Below are 18,360 nucleotides of genomic sequence, written 5' to 3' on the forward strand. Positions count from 1 at the left end.
GCTCTGTAAATTTCTCGTAAGAGAACTTTGAAGAATTTCCTGCCAATTGACTTTCTCCATATTGCTCACAACTTCACAGATCTTTATCAGCCTAGTTATCCGTTTTGCAATCAGGAGACTCAGCGTATGTGATTTGTTTATGTGGAAGTTATTTCGAGTCTGCAGTCACTCTTCTACATTGCTTTTCTGTTCTGCCGTAGACTTTTTCAAATGGCATGACATTTGAAAGGGAGAGAAGTGCCATTTGAAAGGAAAAAAAAGAAAGGTAAAAATGGATTTTTATTTTTTATTTTCCCCTAACATGAGGACAGTAAAGCAGTGAAGCAGGCTGCCCAAAGGGGTTGTGTAGTCTCTCCCCTTGGAGGTTTCCAAGACAACTGGATAAAGCCCAGAATAACCTCAACCTCGTCTCATCTCATAGCTGACCCTTCTTTGACTGTGTGACTGGACAAGAGACCTCCCGTTGTCCCTTCCAATGTGAATCATCCTGTGATTCGAGGACCAGATAGTTATGCATTATACAAGAAGTCTGCAGGTCAAACAATGCAATGTCAAACTGGTATTTTCTTTTTTATTCCCTGTTCTTCACAGAAAAGGCACTGTACATGCCTTTTTGACAACTGCTGAACATTTAGCTGATGTTTTCAGAAAACTGTCTACAGTGCTCAAAGACCTCTTTGCTAAGTAGGTAAGTGTCTATTATGCACATACCGTTACCAGCTGTAGCAAAAGCAGAGCAGAAGGAGCATCAAAAAGTGGTGTTGTGAAGGGTGGCTTTGACAGCAACATCTTTCCGTTCCCTCTGCTGAGCTACTTCACTGAGCTTGGACGAAAGCAGACAGCAAGGAGGAAAAATCTTTCTTAGAAACATAGAATATACTGAGTTGGAAGGGACCCAAAAGGATCATTGAGTCCAACTCCTGGCTCCGCATAGGGCTACCTTAAAAGCAAACCATGTTTCTAGGAGAGTAGTCCAAATGCTTCTTGAACTCAAGCAGGCTTGGTGCTGTGACCACTTCCCTGGGGAGCAATCCCTCTGGGATTGCCTGGTTCTGTGACTGCTGCTGTTGTCTGGTGCTCTGGCAAAGTCACTGTTTGAAAGTGAGAGCTGTCTGCTGTGAGGGCAAAGGATTGAACTCTGTGTCACTAGCATGCCCATTGCCCCTGCTATGCTCCTGGACTCTGAAGAAGAGCTGGACTCTGATTTAGTTCCATGACCAGCACTGGTGGCTGCTGCCTTCAGCCTGAGCAGCTTCGTGCCATCCTTTCCTCCCCCTCGCTCTAGATAGGTGCCAAAGGCCAACTGCCTTTGCTGTTTCACTGAACTCCAAACCTCAACAGGCTGTTCATACTGCCAGCATCATGCCTCTGACTTCTTCCTTGAGTGCTACTGTGGCTTGCTAGAGCTATAGGGCAGATCTTTTATAGCACATTTGTTGTTTTTAATTTATTAGGACTTAATTGAATCTGCCTTTTTAATCATCCACTTTTAGGAGATATGCCTGCAACGTTTCAGTCTGGTTTGGGGCATCTTGAACAATATTCTGACATTTCACTATTCCGTGCTGTACTACGTATCAAGCTCTTTCACAACATTGTTCACCTCCTTCTCCAAATCATTGGAGACTGCACTGAGAGTCACAGTCCATCAGTCAGGCATCGGTATCCCACTCATATTTACCATTCCTCTGGTACTGAAGTTGGTTTAAGCTATAGGTTACATGCCTTAGCCCTATACCTAGTAGTTCCGCAGCTTTGTATTTGGTTAAAAAAAACTCTGGCCCTGGTGATACGTTGCTTCCAGATGACCTGTCCCGTTCAGCAGTTTCCGTTGCTGACCATCAGGAAAAAGTTCTGACTTTCAGATATTGTGCTGATGTGTGACACCTCCAGAATGCTCCAGAAAAAGCATTTAGCTGATTTATAGAGATCTTTATAGCACCAAAATATCAAATGGGACATTTGATTCTCACGCCTTTAATTTTTTCCCCTTTTTTGTGTTTATCTGTTGTTAAATTAAAGACTTAACCAGGTTGCGAGCTCTGTCTTAGTCCTCTTACCAACTGCAACATGAACAGCACCAGTTTGAGGTGCTTACTGACACTTATCCAGAGACTGTTTCTCCAATGATTGTAAGAAGTGTTTCCAGTCTAAAAACTTCATTGCCTGCATGAAGTTCTGAGCAGCTTTCTGCTAGAACTTAAGAGTTGTACTCTTGCCTTTTTGGGGTGGAAAAGACTGCTGGAATGTGCTGTGTATACTGAAGGTCAGTATGAAATGTTTTCCTATTTAGTGCAAATGGCACAAGTTTTTAAAAGGTGCAGCCCACAACTCAGGTAGGAAAGTCTTGATGCTGGCAGTCAGGCTCACTACCAGAAGTTGTCCAGAAGTTCAGGTCTTTTCTTTGCCTTGATGTATAAGAAATCTCTGCACTAATTTTGAGCAATTAGATTAATTTTTATTTTATTTTTTTTAATATAATTTAAATGAGACACATAGAGGCACAAGTCGCTTTTGAGTGTGAATATAGACAGTACACCCTTTTGCTGCAGGACAACTCTGTAGCCCATTTCTGAGCACTGAATATAAGTATCAGATGCATTCGGTTATGTTTAAACAAGTTGCCAAGAGCTGCATTTGCTGCGCTTTCAAGAGGGAGAGAGGATGTAACACTTGGCTGTGATACAGGTCTTATTGCAGAGGAGAAGGTGGAAGAAGCTGCTTGAACTGTATCATATAATAAGTATATGAGATTTGGCAAGTCTCGATTAAATTTTTTTCTTAAATCATCACTTCTGGGCAAAATGAGATGATTATGAAGGAGTAACTGGACTAGTTCCTTAGTTACTTTCACTTCAGTCATTACACTATCATTCTCAAACTGGATCAAATCTGTATTGGTTGCACTCATTACTTAGCTTGTCTTAGCACTGAATGAAGATGAAGGCTACGTTCTGATTCTTCTCCCATTGATCAAGACTTTTACTAAGGTTGATCAGTAGATTGTTTTGGATGTTGCTGTTGTGCACAGAGTCTCCTTAGAAATTCGCTTTCTTTTATCTGTGAGATGATCCAGGGAATGCAAGCAGTAGTTTCTCTGCCCCATGGACCACTTTATTCTGACCACAGATGGATCATGCCTGCTGTTTGCCATAAGGCCACCAACATTGAAGAAAGGTAAGCTTCAAGAAAGAAGAAAGATAAAGCTTACCTAAGAAAGGTAAAGCTTCAAGATAACTTGCAGTTACTACACTTTCATTGTATTGCCTTAGTCATGCAGTAGTTAGCATGCTGTGGTTTTTTTGTTTTGTTTTGTTTTTGTTTTTTATGATATCCCGTAAAATAGACATCATGAAGTGCCTAATACATCCTCTTACATCACTAGAGCAAGTCAGGTGCCTCTCAAGGCCTCCAGAGGGAGATCCTGTCCACTTAACTTTTTAAGTTTAACGTTAGCAGGCAAGATCTTTTAGAAGTGTTCAGCATCATCTACCTCTAGTCTCTGCAACAAGCATAAACTCTTCTGAAGGACTGGCTTATTAGGTGTCTGAAATTAGAAAGAAGAACATGCTGGCTAGCTGTAATTTTAGGTGAAGTTTGGACGCCAGGGACTGGTTGCCTGAAGGTGCTTCCAGTCATCATAACTACTGAAAGTGAAAAAAGACCACTTGAATACATTTCATCCAAGCAGAAAAGTCAGAGGGCTTATTACTGTGTTTACCATGCGATTAAAGGTGATTATTTCATAGCTCATAATCTTTAAAGAATGCCACTGGTTATGTTTTCACCATTATTAGCTATTGCATCATCAGATTATACTGGTATTTAAGTCTGGCTTTGCAGGGGAAAAGTTTGGAACCTTCTTTTAAAAAGCTGTTTATAATAAAGATAAGGAAACAAAGAGCTTAAACAGTGGATTAACTGGATTTGGGAGATAACTAACAATCCAAGGCACTCTTCTTTAATCTGTATAGATTTTAAAAATTAATCTCCAAGTAGCAGGCTTTGGCTACTGTGACTAGATTTCTTACACACACAAATAAACCCCCAAAGTTTCCAGTTTCTCCAGGAGATTTCCTCCTTCCCTTCATATCCTTGGTCTTTGCTGTGCATCTTCTGTTTTATAACTCTATTTTTTTTTTCCCCCTAGGGCTGCTGAAATTGTCTGTGCTTTAGACCCTGGAGCCAAATAAGGCACGTCTAGTTGGGAAGATACCATATTCAGTGGGAAGCAGGGGTGAGGATGCATGAGAGTGGAGAGGAAAAGGCAGGGGGGGGGGCGAAGGGTTTGTATTCTTGACCTTAGGTAGCTGGTGCTGAGAGGTAGCGTATTGTGTTGAAGCACAGACAGAAGTAGAGTTTGTGGATGGGAAGGAGGGAGGAGGGAGGAGGAAGCTGGGACAGCGAGGGGGGAGGAGGAGAGAGCAGCATCTCTATCTTTCTTTGCAGACCACGCTGCTAAACAGCCAGGGGAGGCTCATGCTTCCCTAATATCCATCACTGCCTGCTTCCAGCGTGGTCACAGACAGAGCAACAAAGAGGGTCTCAGAGGTAAGATCCTTGCAACTTGCAAAACTGGAGCATCTGCTGAAATAAAGAGAAGGAGCAGCAACAATACGGAGAAAAGATTATCAGCACCTGGGAATGCTGAGAGGCAGTTGGGGGGGGGGGGGTGTAACTGGAAGCCCAGGTCCCCAGAAGGCTCAGGAAGTGTTAGCAGTAGCAGTGAGCAACAAGAATAGAGTAACAGGGGCGCAGACCAGATCCGAGGGGATCAGGATACCAGCTAGCGATATTCAGCAGTGGGTAGTTTGTGTCCCAACTGCCTGTGTAGGAAGAGGAGGAAATATGGTTGGAGAGCCGTGAGAGCAAATAGCCTGTTACCTGAAATATGTGGCTAAATAAGGCTTAACAAAATATATGACAAAATGTGGTTTGTGAGCGAACAAAACATTTCATTAATTTGTGCATGTCAGAAGAAAAGATGTAAATTCAATGCAAAGCTTAAGCCTGCATATTGTTTTGACTTTTTATGTGAAAGTTTTATTTTTTACTTTAGGACTGTATTTCATTTCAGAAATGCACTTAATAGCACCAAGGAGAAACAAACAAATGAAAAAAGAAAACACCTAAATGAAATGTGTATTGTTGAGTCAAACAGAATGTGCTGTTGTATTATTGTAACAAAATACTTGTAATACCAAAGCAAGGTATGCTGTTTGACCTGACAAATTGTCTTTTTTTTTTTTTCCGTTCAGAAAAAAAAAACAACACGCGCACACAAAACCCTATAATTTTGTACTGGCCTGAAATGAAATTTATAATTATGTTTGATCCATCCCCTCAGAGTAAAAAGCAATTTGGATAGATGTCTTTATAAAGTAAACTGTTTATTTTTAGTTGCTGATTCTGGACGCACAGATGAAAGAGGCAGAAATGCTATCATCTATATATTGGAGAAAATGTTGCTTGCTTTTTCCCCTGTGCTTTGTCTCATTTACTTTGCTTTTTGAGGTATGAGCTACCTTGGTTTTGATCTAATAACTCATGGACCCTTCTGAAAATGATTAATGAGTAATGGCAATAATGTCAGTATTTGTTGCTAAACATGTTGAGCCAACTATAAAGAAAATTAACAGTCTTGTATGTCTTATGAATAAGATTCTTAAGGATTTAATGTATTTTTTTCCACTATGAAACACTGAAATCAATCTCCAAAGGTGGACATTCTGGTATTTTTATGCTTAACTGTGTTTACCTCCACTCTAAGTAACCAAAATAGTTCTAGTGAGTTGGTCGATCTGTGGTGTGAGTGAGGAAGTTAGAAGCACCATTGTCTGCTGCCTTAGGGAACTTGGTGATTATGGACATGATTAGGATTTGAATTTTCATCAGCATAAATTTCCTGGCACAAGTGTACATGGGATCAGTATTGGGTTCTGTACTGTTCTACTAAATCATTTTCTGATTTTGCTTAGAGAAGAGAGCCACAAAGTTCACAACAGTAGGGCTTTTATTTTACTAGTTTTTACAATTATGTTAATTACCATTTCAGGGTTTACAGTTCCATTATTACTTTTAAACAATAAATAGCAGCCTGACTTTGGTCTTTGTGTGGTGTTGTAGTTGTCAGCCATAGGTTTGAAATTGACTTCATTCACTAGAAAATCAGGGTTTTTATTAAAAAAAAAAAAAAAAGGAAAACAAAAACACTAACCTAAAATAACCTCTTTTCCTGTCAGCCTGCTACTTGCTTACACAACTTTCTGTTTGTTTTCTTTGTTTATTAAATCTATCTTTTGGTTTGCTAGGTAGAGGAATGCCTAGTGTATTTTTGAAACCTCATGTTCTGTCTTGTTCTTGATGTACATACATCTAAGAAAACCTTTAATTTGAGGCCTTGAAAGTGATCTTTTACTTCTTGAGAAAAACTAAACTTACTACATATAAAATTGCGGGGGATGGGGTGGGATGGGGTATTTGACTACTGTTGATTTTCTTTGGCTTCTATTTAGGAAATGGAATGTTCTCACTTTGGAAAGGTTTATCTGTGGTATGCGCATAAAAAACAATAACAAAACATCTAACAGTAAGAACCTAACACGAACCTACCACAGCAGGTAAATTGCATTTGAAGCTAATATTCTTTTCCACTTAAACAATAGTTAGCTGTTGTGCTCTTAAGACAACCTTCTATGAAATGTATTGTTCTTGAAGTTTATATGGGCTGGATGCAAAGCTCCCTGAAGTCAGGAAGAGACATTCCAGTGACTTCAAATGGCTTTGGATCAGGCTTGTCACGTGAGATTAGCCTCTGACAGAAGATGTTATAAGCACAGGCACAGAACAGAGAGATTTGGGGATGGAATTTCACTTATGCCCTGATCATCTTTGCTTTGTGAATATTTGTTAGACACAATGTTTTGAAGCAATGTTTCATTTATTTTGTATTACAAATGTCTGTAATGTGTTGTGACCATATAGTTTTACAGAAATTGTCATCTAACTTATGTTTTAGACCTATTGTCTGTTTATGTCTATATTTAATGGCTTCTGTTAAGGGAGTCTGTTGTTGGATATGAGAGTTCAGAATCTCTTAAATGAGTTTTTTTATAACGTCGGTAATGCTACGAATAATATGCACAAAGTTAAGGGAAGAGTTTTCTAATGTGAAATAGCAAATCAAAAACAACAGTTTGAATTCTATTTTTCTTGTTAAAGAACATGTTCTGTATAAGAAACTAACGGCTTCCAAAGTTTCCCTTTCAAATACAACCCGCTGCCCTCCCTCAAAAAAAAGTAGAAGAGATTGCTGTGGCGGTCAGTTTGACATTTGCAGTTGCTCTGCAAATAAGTTTCTCATTTGAATCTTATGCAATTTACAGAGGTTGAAAGTAACCACAAGAAGACCTGTGTAATTTTGTAGAACAAAATAAAACAGAAGCATTTTGTAGCACTCCTTAGGTATGGCCAAATTTTTATTAGGAAGTTGTAAACTTTCAAAGGTGATCTGTGTCAATAAATGAAAGCCTATCAGACTCCTAAGCACTCTAGTGATGCTAGGCGTAATTATCTTTAGGGAAAAATTGCCTTTGGTTCTTATTGATTGTGGCTCTTCTAATGAATACAAAGTCTGCATGGTGAATGATAAGTGATGTGTCACTCCTTTTCCACCCTCACACAAAATAAAGCATTTACTCTCATCTGAGATCAGGCACAACCTTGGGTTTATTTCATGTGAATAAAAGACACCATGAAGGGGCATAAAAGGCCCTTGTAACTAACAGCCACCAAAATATACGCACAAACATCCCTACTTACACAAATATGTGAATGCATTCATGTATTACATACATGCACAGGGAAAGCATTACATATTTGACTTCAGCTGAAATTCTTTGCTTTTTTCCACTTAGACTGTGGTTAGTGATTCAGTCAGCTGCAAGTCTAACTCTTCAAAATGTCTGTTAGACAGACTGTGGAAGGAGATTCTGTTATTTACTAAGGAAATTTAAATACGTCACGGAAGGAGATTCTGTTATTTACTAAGGAAATTTAAATACGTCACTTATGCTCATGTCTTAGAGATTTGTTGCTGTCCCTACATAATTACACCTAAGGATTCCGAAGAACTCTAGTTTGATTTTCAGTTTGCCTTAATTTGCCATTATCCATGTGTTGCATTTCATGCTTAAATGTTTATGTGAGGAATAAAGAGAGTTTAAGAAGTAACATGAGCAGTGGTATATTTTTGAGGAAACAGGAAAGGAAAATTGCCATTTAGACATCGTATATCTTAGAAAAAATGCTGTTAAAAGAAATACTGATTGAATACTGCATGAAGAAAATATCCTTTTTTGAGCTAAACAGCATAGCAGTATTTTATGTACTAAAAGCAATCTGTAATGATGTTGGAGGCATGTTTTACATAAATTTGCAGTAAACAGAAATTAAAATTTATCTGTAGAAAGTATATTTACATCACAGTCATAAAAATAATCAGTACTAACAAAGAATTGTCATCAAAGACATAGGTATGAGAATTCATCCTGATGCTTTGCTTATTGACTCTTTTTATGTTAACGCTTGTTGTGTTGTTTTAAATGGTTTCCTGCAAAATGTATCCTTGTATGCCTAGCTCTCTTAGTTTTTAGAGCTCCATAGTAGGAAATTGTGGGGCTAGGTCTTCTGTTTTTATGAAAAGGTTTTTCATAAGGTTTTTCATTTATAGGTTTTTATTTCCGCCACTTTTCTGTCTGAGGATAAACATTTATGTAAAATCAAAATAATGATCTGATCCTGTCTGGTGAAATTTTAGTGTCATGATAAAGTGCTTTGAAATTTGATTATGTTTGAATTATGTTTGCACTTCTGAGAATTATGTTTGCACTTCTATTATGATTTTATTATACAGGTCCTAATCTGTAGGCTATATGTATCAGTTCCAAGAAGACTCAAATGGGTTTATAGACAGATTTAAATCACTGTCACTGCTTCTATCAACTAGATGTTTATTATAGTCTTTTCTGATTTGGAACCACATTTTCACATTTTCTTAATCTCCATGCCTTCCCAGTTTCTCTATGAATTTAAGATTAAATTTGTAAAGTAATACCTCATACACAAACTGGTCAAACAATACACAAAGAACAGTGGATTAAACCATAGCTATTACTGGTGCAATAATTGGGGATGTTATTTGTAATAACAACAATAAAATTATTTTCAGACACAAGAATGATTGTGAAGTTAATGAAAACTTCCAAAGATCATTTCATCCTCATTTGACAGCTGTTTTCATTATTTTCACCCCAGAGGTAATGAAATGGTTGATTTATGATGTAAGTGCATTTGTTTTTAAAGAAAACATTTGTGACTTGCTTGACTGCAATGTGACTCTGGTTAAGTGAGTGAGCCAGATCTCAGTGGTGTTTTGCACAGATGGAACTATAAATGGTTTGTGCCCTAACTGTTCAAAACCCATGCATGAATATGCTGTGGAGATATGCACAGACATATAGATGTTGATTTTGCTCAGTCTTTCCTGCCATCCCTGAAAAAGTCACTCGTCACTCCCTTTAGAGGAAGAAATGCATTTTTTCACTTGCCAGTTCAGACTTACTTTAATAAGTAGTTTTCAGTTTTACCATTTTATTCAGCTGAAAATCTTTTATCAACAGGTGTTTGCTATACACTTCATTATTCCCGCCTTGTTCTCCTATTCTTCCACATTTTTTGTCATTTGTCATCTTTTGTGTAAAGGAGAGCACGGTTCAAACCAGTGGTAATTATGTCTCTGCTGCTCAGAAGGTCCATGAGGCAAAAAGGCCTTAAAAAGAAAAGAGTCGTTTGAACTGGTGTCCAGCTCCCCAGCCAAGATACTAGCATTTTACACGTTTATAGCTCAGCATTGTAATTTGTCTCCTGCTTTGAAGTGCATCTGATGCTGGCAGGAAAAGCAGGAGGGTAATGTCACTGTAGTTGGTACTCTGCCTCATGGTAAGGTCCCCATTTAGAAGGGGATTTAGACCAAGTGTTTCCTAGGCAGCAGCAATACTCAAATCCCATGACCCAGCATGGTGGGGTTATTGTAGAATCATCAAGGTTGGAAAAGACCTCCAACATCATCTGGTCCAACCATCACCCCACTACCAATGTCACCCACTAAACCATGTCCCTAAACACCACGTCCAGCCTTTCCTTGAACACCCCCAGGGACAGTGACTCCATCACCTCCCTGGGCAACCCTTTCCAATGTCTAACCACTCTTTCTGAGAAGAAATTTCTCTTAATTTCCAACCTGAACCTTCCCTGGAGCAACTTGAGGCCATTCCCTCTAGTCCTATCACTAGTTATCTGTGAGAAGAGGCCGACCCCCAGCTCCCCACACCTTCCTTTCAGGTAGCTGTAGACAGCAATAAGGTCTCCCCTGAGCCTTCTCTTCTCCAGGCTAAACAACCCCAGTTCTCTCAGCCGTTCCTCGTAGGACTTGTGCTCCAGGCCCTTCACCAGCTTCATAGCCCTTCTCTGGACACGCTTCAGGGCCTCGATGTCCTTCTTGTAATGAGGGGCCCAAAACTGAACATGGTACTCAAGGTGCGGCCTCACCAGAGCTGAGTACAGGGGGATGATCACCTCCCTGGTCCTGCTGGCTACTCTGTTCCTAATACAAGCCAGGATGTCATTGGCCTTCTTGGCCTGGCACACTGCCGGCTCATGTTCAGGCGAGCGTTGACCAACACCCTTAGATCCTTTTCCTCTGCACAGCTTTTGAGCCACTCTGCCCCAAGCCTGTAGCACTGCATGGGGTTGTTGTGACCAAAGTGCAAGACCCAGTTATGAGATACTGACCAGGCCTACTCATGTGAGAAGGTGGCTTAGCAAAAAGTGATGTACTGTGCACATTCTGTACTTAGAAGAACATACAAAGACCTGCAAAATTCCCCTTGAATTCTGTGAAGCAAATCTGGGTGCAGAATCAGAGAAATGGTATTTGGAAAGCCCTGGTCTTCCACCAATACTGCAATCCATTCTCTAGGGGCAAGTAGGTATTTGCAATGTGAAATGTGGTTGCGGCTCCCCAAGGAGAAGCTGCCACAGTTGTGATACTGTTGCTGTATTATTGTGGAGTTTATTGCCTCATATAATCTCAGTATATTAGAAAGTGTTGTATCCTGCCGTTTAAAACTTTGTTTAAAAAGTTGATTTTATGAATAAATTGAAAATTTATTTTGGTCTAACCATGGTTGTCTAGGTCTTGTTCAGATTGAAAAAAGAAGTGAGAAGTATCCATCTTGTAGTAAAGTCAGGCTCAGTATGTTGGGCACAAGGCATAAACTCAAGAAAGATTTTATTGTGTAACTTGGTAAGTCTTCTGTTTTAATTCATACCACCGAGGTGGATGCTGTGTACTGTCGCTCCAGGCCCAAGATGGGAGTGTACAGTTCTTGACAGCTTTGGACAGCTGAGTTCTGATAATGTACAGAACTACTGGTAAGATCCTTGTGTCTTACTGAGTTTGGTACCAGGCCTCAGAATTCATCAATAAATACTGGGTGTTGTTCAGTACGTTCAAATTCCTAGACATTTATCTGTGATGTCAGGAGCATTTGACGACAAGCAGACTCTTTGAAAGTCCATTTCTTTTCATGTAACATGTGGGAGAGGCACTGTACCTTACGCTTCCTCTCTTACGGAACTCTTTGGAGGAAACCTGGATACAGGAAAGAAGCTATGCAGTAAATAGCTTGTCTTCTTGTTCTTGATTTTGAGAAGTTCGTTCTCAAAAATACTGTTGTTTTTTGTTTGTTTGTTTTTCCTTTATGAACAGAACTTGTCCTGTAAAGTTACTGTATCTTGACCACCTGCGAACAATCAGCTGTAAATTTCATGGTATTGTAACTTAGAAAAAGCAACCAGCCTTTTTCTCCCCGCCTAAAATAGCAATAAAATTAACAAAACCATTAATAAATTAGAACAACTTCAATATTTGCAGTATCTTCCATTTGCCTACTCTAGCCCACGAGTGAACATTAGTACTAACATTGCCAAAAAAGTTCACAGGGCCTGGGTTGAATCGTAGACTGTTTCTTTTACAAGCTGTATATGCGTAAACTGGAGCTCACAGTTTAAACAACCAAGGTGTGGCATGGATGTGTGTGTAAGTTACCATGGTTTAGCTGCTTGCTCGATCAGCTGCTATGTCATAGTTACCCATAACTACAACCTTTTGTCTGCGAGGCTTTAATAGAGAAGTAGTAGCGTTACTTTGCACCAAGAATTTACCATACACAACTAAACAAAATGGATAACACAATTATTACTTTATTAATCCCACATGGTTTTCGAATGCTATTTCAGTAGGCCTTGTAGCATGAGTGTACTGTGATGTCACATCCTGGTTCGTGTATGACATGCTTCCAGTTCCATGCCAAAAAATGTAGCTCTGCTGAAAACTGCAATACAGCTTTCACAATAATTAAACTGGCTGGGGAAAGAGCATACACAAATAGTTATGTCAGGGCCAAAGATGCACTATAGAGGCCCAAAGATGCTTTGGCCAAACATCAAATGGTGTGAACATGGTCCTTCCAATGACTAGACCTGAACAGTGTAGACACAAGTGGTTCTGCATCCCTTGACTTAAAGGCATCTCTTCCTAGGCCAGGGCTTTTAGCAGTAGAGGTGTAAGGTCACATTGACAGGCCAATCTGGATAGGAAGTAATGCTGTGTACGATGGCAATAAGAAAGCAAAACATTGTGGGTCACTCTATCCCCATTTCAAATTAGCTATATGGCTTCACATAGCCTTTTCACTGCTAGATTGCATTGCTTTGCGTGTAATTTGGTTTCTTTGGCAATGTGTTCACTTTCCAAAGAAAAAAGGCTATCTTGAATTTAAGCTAAGTCTTACTACATGTTAGAGCAATCCAATTACATTTTTTTAAGTGAGGTCTTCATCTCCAGGTAAAGGTTGCCTTAAGTTTTTTTGTTGTTGTTGTTGTTTTCACTCTGTGTTTCTGTGGATCCAGGATGAAGTACATTTTTCTTTTTAAAGTAGGTCTTTGAATATATCCAGTTAGAAATTGCCTACACAGTTGTGTTTGTTGGGTTATGTGATGAAAGTCTGGCAACTTATAACAACACTGACATAATGGAGAAAGATTACTGGCAAGTATACCAAGTAGCAGTATTGGAAAGGAATAATCTATGTGATCTTATATTTTCTACCTACAACAGAATAAAGTGTAACTGCAGCCATAAAATTCACTACACCAAATTCAGGGCCATGTATAAAAACATGCACATGAAAATCTAATGCGTTTTATGAAGGCTTTATTCACACATCCTCTTCCAACTGCAACTGTGCTGGTTAAAAAGGTTACTGCCCCCAGTACCTCATTATGGCACTTCTGTCAGAGGTTATCACAGTCGACTCTGCCAGCTGAGCTGCTCATGTGCACAATTCCTAATCTGTTTCTCTTAAGATGAATGGGGGTGATGAAGATCTATGATCTTAACACTTGAATTTTTTTTTGACTAAAGATGGACAGGGCTTGCTCACAGGAGCAACTGAGTGTGTAAAGCTGGCAGGACAATAATTTCTACCAGAGCAGTAATGAGCCTCTATAAAAATTATTGTAATCTTTTCGGGAACACTCCCAGATTTGTCTATGGCCTTATGTGCATTGGATTTGCATCACTGAATGTTTAGTCTTTTCATGTTGCTATATCTATATAGCCTTAGGCTGGTATATAGCTTGTATGTTTGCATGTTGTTTGTCCTGTCTATGGACAGGATTCAGTTAAATGAAAATATTTACAGACTTGTACTCAGTAGAGGTTTTTTTTTTTTTTTTTAAATATCTTAAATATCTGTTTTATATTCATGCTGGGTCTGCTCTAGGGGCTCTGTACTGATTCAGAATCTTCCATTCCATCTGAAGACATGCAATTTTTTTTTTTTGTAAATAATAATTACTTATTTTAAAACAACTGCAAAAATGCTCTGGTTTGGTTCAAAACCCATTGAAACCAATAGGTTCAATTCTAATAACCTTTGCATGGCCACCATCAGAATTTTGTCTGTGCACCTTCTGAATTCTAAAACATTATTTTTTTTAACCTTCTACTATTTGCTTGTATTTGCCTTCATTTTTATGGTAGTGATCTAATATAGAAGAGAGTTTCTAAAAGTGGCAAGATTCTTGATAATTCTAATAGCACTCTATTCCTTTTGTGAACTGAATTTTCTGGTTTTAGATAACTAAATTTAAGCAAGTAAATGTTGGTTGAGTTGAGTAGATTGTATTAGGTGATTTAGAACTGTCTTTAAAACAAGCATTGTGAATCCAAGTGTTTGCATTATAAATTATGTATTACTTTATTTTAAAATGTTGACGTGTGCTTTGCATGTTGTGTTATTGCTGATAATGTCATTGACTTAAAAATTGAGAGAAATATTGTCAGTGTAGGAAAAAATTTTATCAACGTCAGTTTGGAAAAAAAAATCAATACAAACCAGCTTACCACTTGGTCACAGATTTTTAAATTAAAGTAAGTTTAGAATAATATAAATTGAGAAATCCATCAAATTTTGTCCCATTCCTGCCAATGTAACTTCATGGCAGGATGACATTTTAGGAATGTGTTGCAAAGATGATTGTCAGATTACAAAAGTGCCTAGAATATATATGTATTGATCATCAATAAGTTATATTTTTAAAGTTATTACTTACATGTGTGATTTTATGTACCCATCTAGAGTGGACAGCGGGATTTCCCATAGTAATCAGGGGGAGAGGGGTGTTTCTCGAGGTGTTTTCCTGGCTGAGCTTGTGCAGAAAATGTTTAAATGGTGCAGGGAATAATGTATTGTGTTGTTAGGATTTTAGGGGACTCCCAGTGTCTTGGCTACATATCGAGCACTTTTATTTGATCATTTTGTTCAATTTTAGTTCCTCAGAAAGAGGAAAAATTCAACTGCTTGATTAAAAGTACTGACAATCATCTCAGATTGTTTTGTGGAAAATTTTTCTCTAAAAATTTTGGAAGGTATTGGGAAAATGATACGCTTATCAATCACACCATTTAGGGAGGAAAATATTTTGAAAGCCATTAAAATGATATTTTTTTTCTGAAAATATAAACAAAAAAATACAAATCGATATCAATCCCTAAGGTATGCACAGAATTTAAAATGTGTGCATTTTTTGAGTGAAGTTACATTAGCAAGCTCATATATCTGTCTGTTAAAAGTGGACTTTTGTATAATAGTGAGTAGGTAGAAATACTGTGGGTGTGAGTACACAGTGAGGTGTCATCAAAAAACTTTAGATGGAATGGCTTGTGAAATAAAGTAGGTGTTTGAGAGTGGTTTCCAAATCAGAAAATTGAAGCAATTTTTTCTTGTTGGCATTTTCATTCCCCGGTTTTTGTAAAATCTTCTTAGCGTCCCTACTGGTACATTAGGACACAAAGCAATTATGAAAAGCAAAAGAAATTCTGAGTTTCTTGGCTAAATTTGGAAAGATTTTTTGACATGGCTGACCATCCTTCGAATAAGATCTTTGTGTCAGGGTGCAGAGGTCAGGGTATAGAAACCTTGGGATATCAAAAGGTGGTGAGAAGAATGGCTGGGATTTCCAGCAGTCGAAGGGTGCTCTTTTGTCTCTGGTGGTCAGTTGTCGAGGATGATGCCTGTGGACATCAAAGAAATGTCTAAACAGTGTTATCTAGGCCCGTCCTTTGCCCCCTGCCATGTAATGGGCCTCTTTTCAGGAAAACATTGGGAAAGCTGAGACAGCGAGTTGTCCTATGCTACTGCTATTAATTCAGCAAGAAAGCAGATCAATAACATTTGCAGCAACCAGTAAAACAATCTGTTAGTTTTAAAAAGTGCAGATTAGTCAAGCCTATAAATTATATATTGCACATCCAAGATTTGATTTTAATGTGTGTTTTTTTCTTTTCATACTCAACATGCTGTGAGACCATATTCCTTTAAGAATTCAATTTCTGCTTGCTTTGGCATATTATGGAGAACTGTTCTGAGAAAACAGACAAACAAAAATAGTCATAAATGAACTGATATTTTGTGCAATATGTGCTTAAAAATTGACTTTGATGTGGAAGAGTGGTGCCATCATTTTCAAGAAGGATGTGCTTTCCTCATCAATGAATGAAAGTTACAGTACCAAAGCAAAGCCTGCACCTAATATTTTTCAGCTCCTGTATTGCCTGCTATTGAAGGAATAACAGCTGTTTGCTGTTCGTTTGTGCTGAATTCAAGACAAAAATATATTCTGAAAATGTTATGAGGAAGAAAAAAAGTCTATTATGAATATTTTCTATTTTGCCCATGTGCAAAAGCAAACCACATTTTTCTTTGTTCTTTTTTACATTTCTTTTTAAAGGTTGGAACTCTTTAAAACCCCACTTTTGCAAAGAGATACCGGCTACTGCAGGGTTTAGTGGTGAAAAACCAGGGCAATAATCTGGGGCCTGAGCCATGTGAGAACTCGTTAGACTAAGGGAGGTAGCAACAGAGGGGAAGTCAGACTAGAAATGAACCTGTACTTCTGATACCTGTGAATCTAACTCTGGATTATTTTTTTTTGATTCAAATGAAATGATAGTGCCTATGTCATTATGTAATGCTACTGTCATTCTTGAACTTAGTAGAACAATGTAAAAAGATGAGTCTTGGCAGGTCTGAGGGCTAACACACTAGCATTTCTGGTTATGGATCAGTCTCTAGGAATGTTTAATAAAAACAGCTTTAAGGATTCGTTGCTGCCCACATTTTGCTAATAGCATATTATTAATTAGAATATACTTTAAATCTTTACTAATAAATTAGGCCAATATACAGAATTGCATTATTGTTTTAAGAAGACTATGTGATCTCAATATCAGGAACTCAAGCCAAATGGCAATGTAGATATTAAAAATGAAACAAATCTATGGTTGAATCAATGACACTTTCTTAAAAAAAAAAAAATGGAGCTGGGATTTGTCAGCAAATAGTTGTGTAACATCTTTAAATATAGCTAAAAATGTAAGTGCAACATGTTTTCAAAAGTCTGAAATTAAGCTGTTTAATGAGAATGTGTTTCTGTACTGTATTTAATTCTAATGTAAATTAGGTTTACAGACAAAACTTTGATAAAAATGAATGAGTTAACTTTAGCTAGAAGAACGTGTGAAATATCACTGTTGCAGGTTAGAGAGCTAAACTTGAAACAATGGTAGGTAACATATGTACTGAGATAATCATTATTTATTTGGACGGATACTGCACTTGAAAACTGTTATTTTGGGCTGCTAGATGATTCACCATTACTTACTTTCCCATATCCTCATCTAGTAAAGAAGATAAAGAGCTAGATATTTTGCTAGCATGCCTCAGTGATTGCAGGGAGGCTAGATGTTTGTATTCATCTGCATCACTACAGTGAGAGTTCAAAGTCCGTCTCACTTCCAAATGTGGATCTTGAACATTGATACTGCAGTCTATAGATAATATATTTTATAATTTAATGTATAATATAATATTACTTTTAGAAAAACACGGAGAATAAAACATTGCATCTCCTATACTATTTTATCCTTTTTATTACTACACCTGCACTATTTTTCTGATCAGACTTATATCCTGATTTTGCAAATATCTCTGTCCCTAACTTTATTGAAGAGTATAGTTCAAATACATGGAGAATGACAAAAGCAACATAAAAATGGGAGTGTCGGCAGAAGTGAAATCCTGATTCTGTAGTTAAATTGTGATCCTATGGGTAAATAGATGAGTTAAAGTTGTCATCAAAAGTGATTCATGTCTTCGAGCATCATATTTCAGCAGTGGTTTAGCTAATAGACTTAGCTAATGAATAGGTCACTGTTTGCTAGCATAAGGCATATTCAGTTATGTCATGAATGCATAATTTATAAATAAGGATAAGAAAGCAGAAGTCAAGGAAACAAGAGAAAAATGAAATTTCTCTCGTAAAGAGAGAAGTCAGACCATCTTTGATGTTTACAGAATTGCCTCTTTATTTATCTGTACTGGACACTCATTCAGAACTTTCTGCTATGCAAATTTATGAACGTTCCTTCCAGACCACTATTTAAAAATGTATTAAAAATAAATAAATGAATATATACAAGAAGTAGAAATTGTCTTGTGAGAACCATCCTGCTTAAAAGTTTCTCCTTAGACTGGAAACTTTTAAAATTAAGTTTGTTTTTACATTTTGTTTTGCCCAGTTGCTCATAGTGGAGATGAAGCTTGCTCTGTGTTGTAATGCAATGACAACCCCTTTCTAAAGTCAGGCTTAAAAAAGGGGGGTCCTATGGGGAGG

General features: G+C 37.9%; 1 protein-coding gene across 6 annotated transcripts in view; it reads left to right on the top strand.

The window, feature by feature from the left end:
* Positions 1 to 4,313: 4,313 nt before the first annotated feature.
* Positions 4,314 to 18,360, top strand: part of GREB1 (growth regulating estrogen receptor binding 1) — a 96,562-nt gene continuing 82,515 nt past the window's right edge. For 2 of the 6 annotated variants that reach the window (XM_080588182.1, XM_080588186.1), the window contains exon 1: positions 4,316 to 4,551. The gene's annotated coding sequence lies outside the window, so the exon portion shown is untranslated. Of the gene's footprint in view, positions 4,552 to 6,595; positions 6,621 to 18,360 lie in introns of those variants that run through there. The other 4 variants (XM_080588180.1, XM_080588184.1, XM_080588185.1 and 1 more) reach the window with 3 other exon arrangements.

This window comes from Anser brachyrhynchus (assembly GCF_964034855.1).
Source record: "Anser brachyrhynchus genome assembly, chromosome: 3".
Taxonomy (NCBI): domain Eukaryota; kingdom Metazoa; phylum Chordata; class Aves; order Anseriformes; family Anatidae; genus Anser; species Anser brachyrhynchus.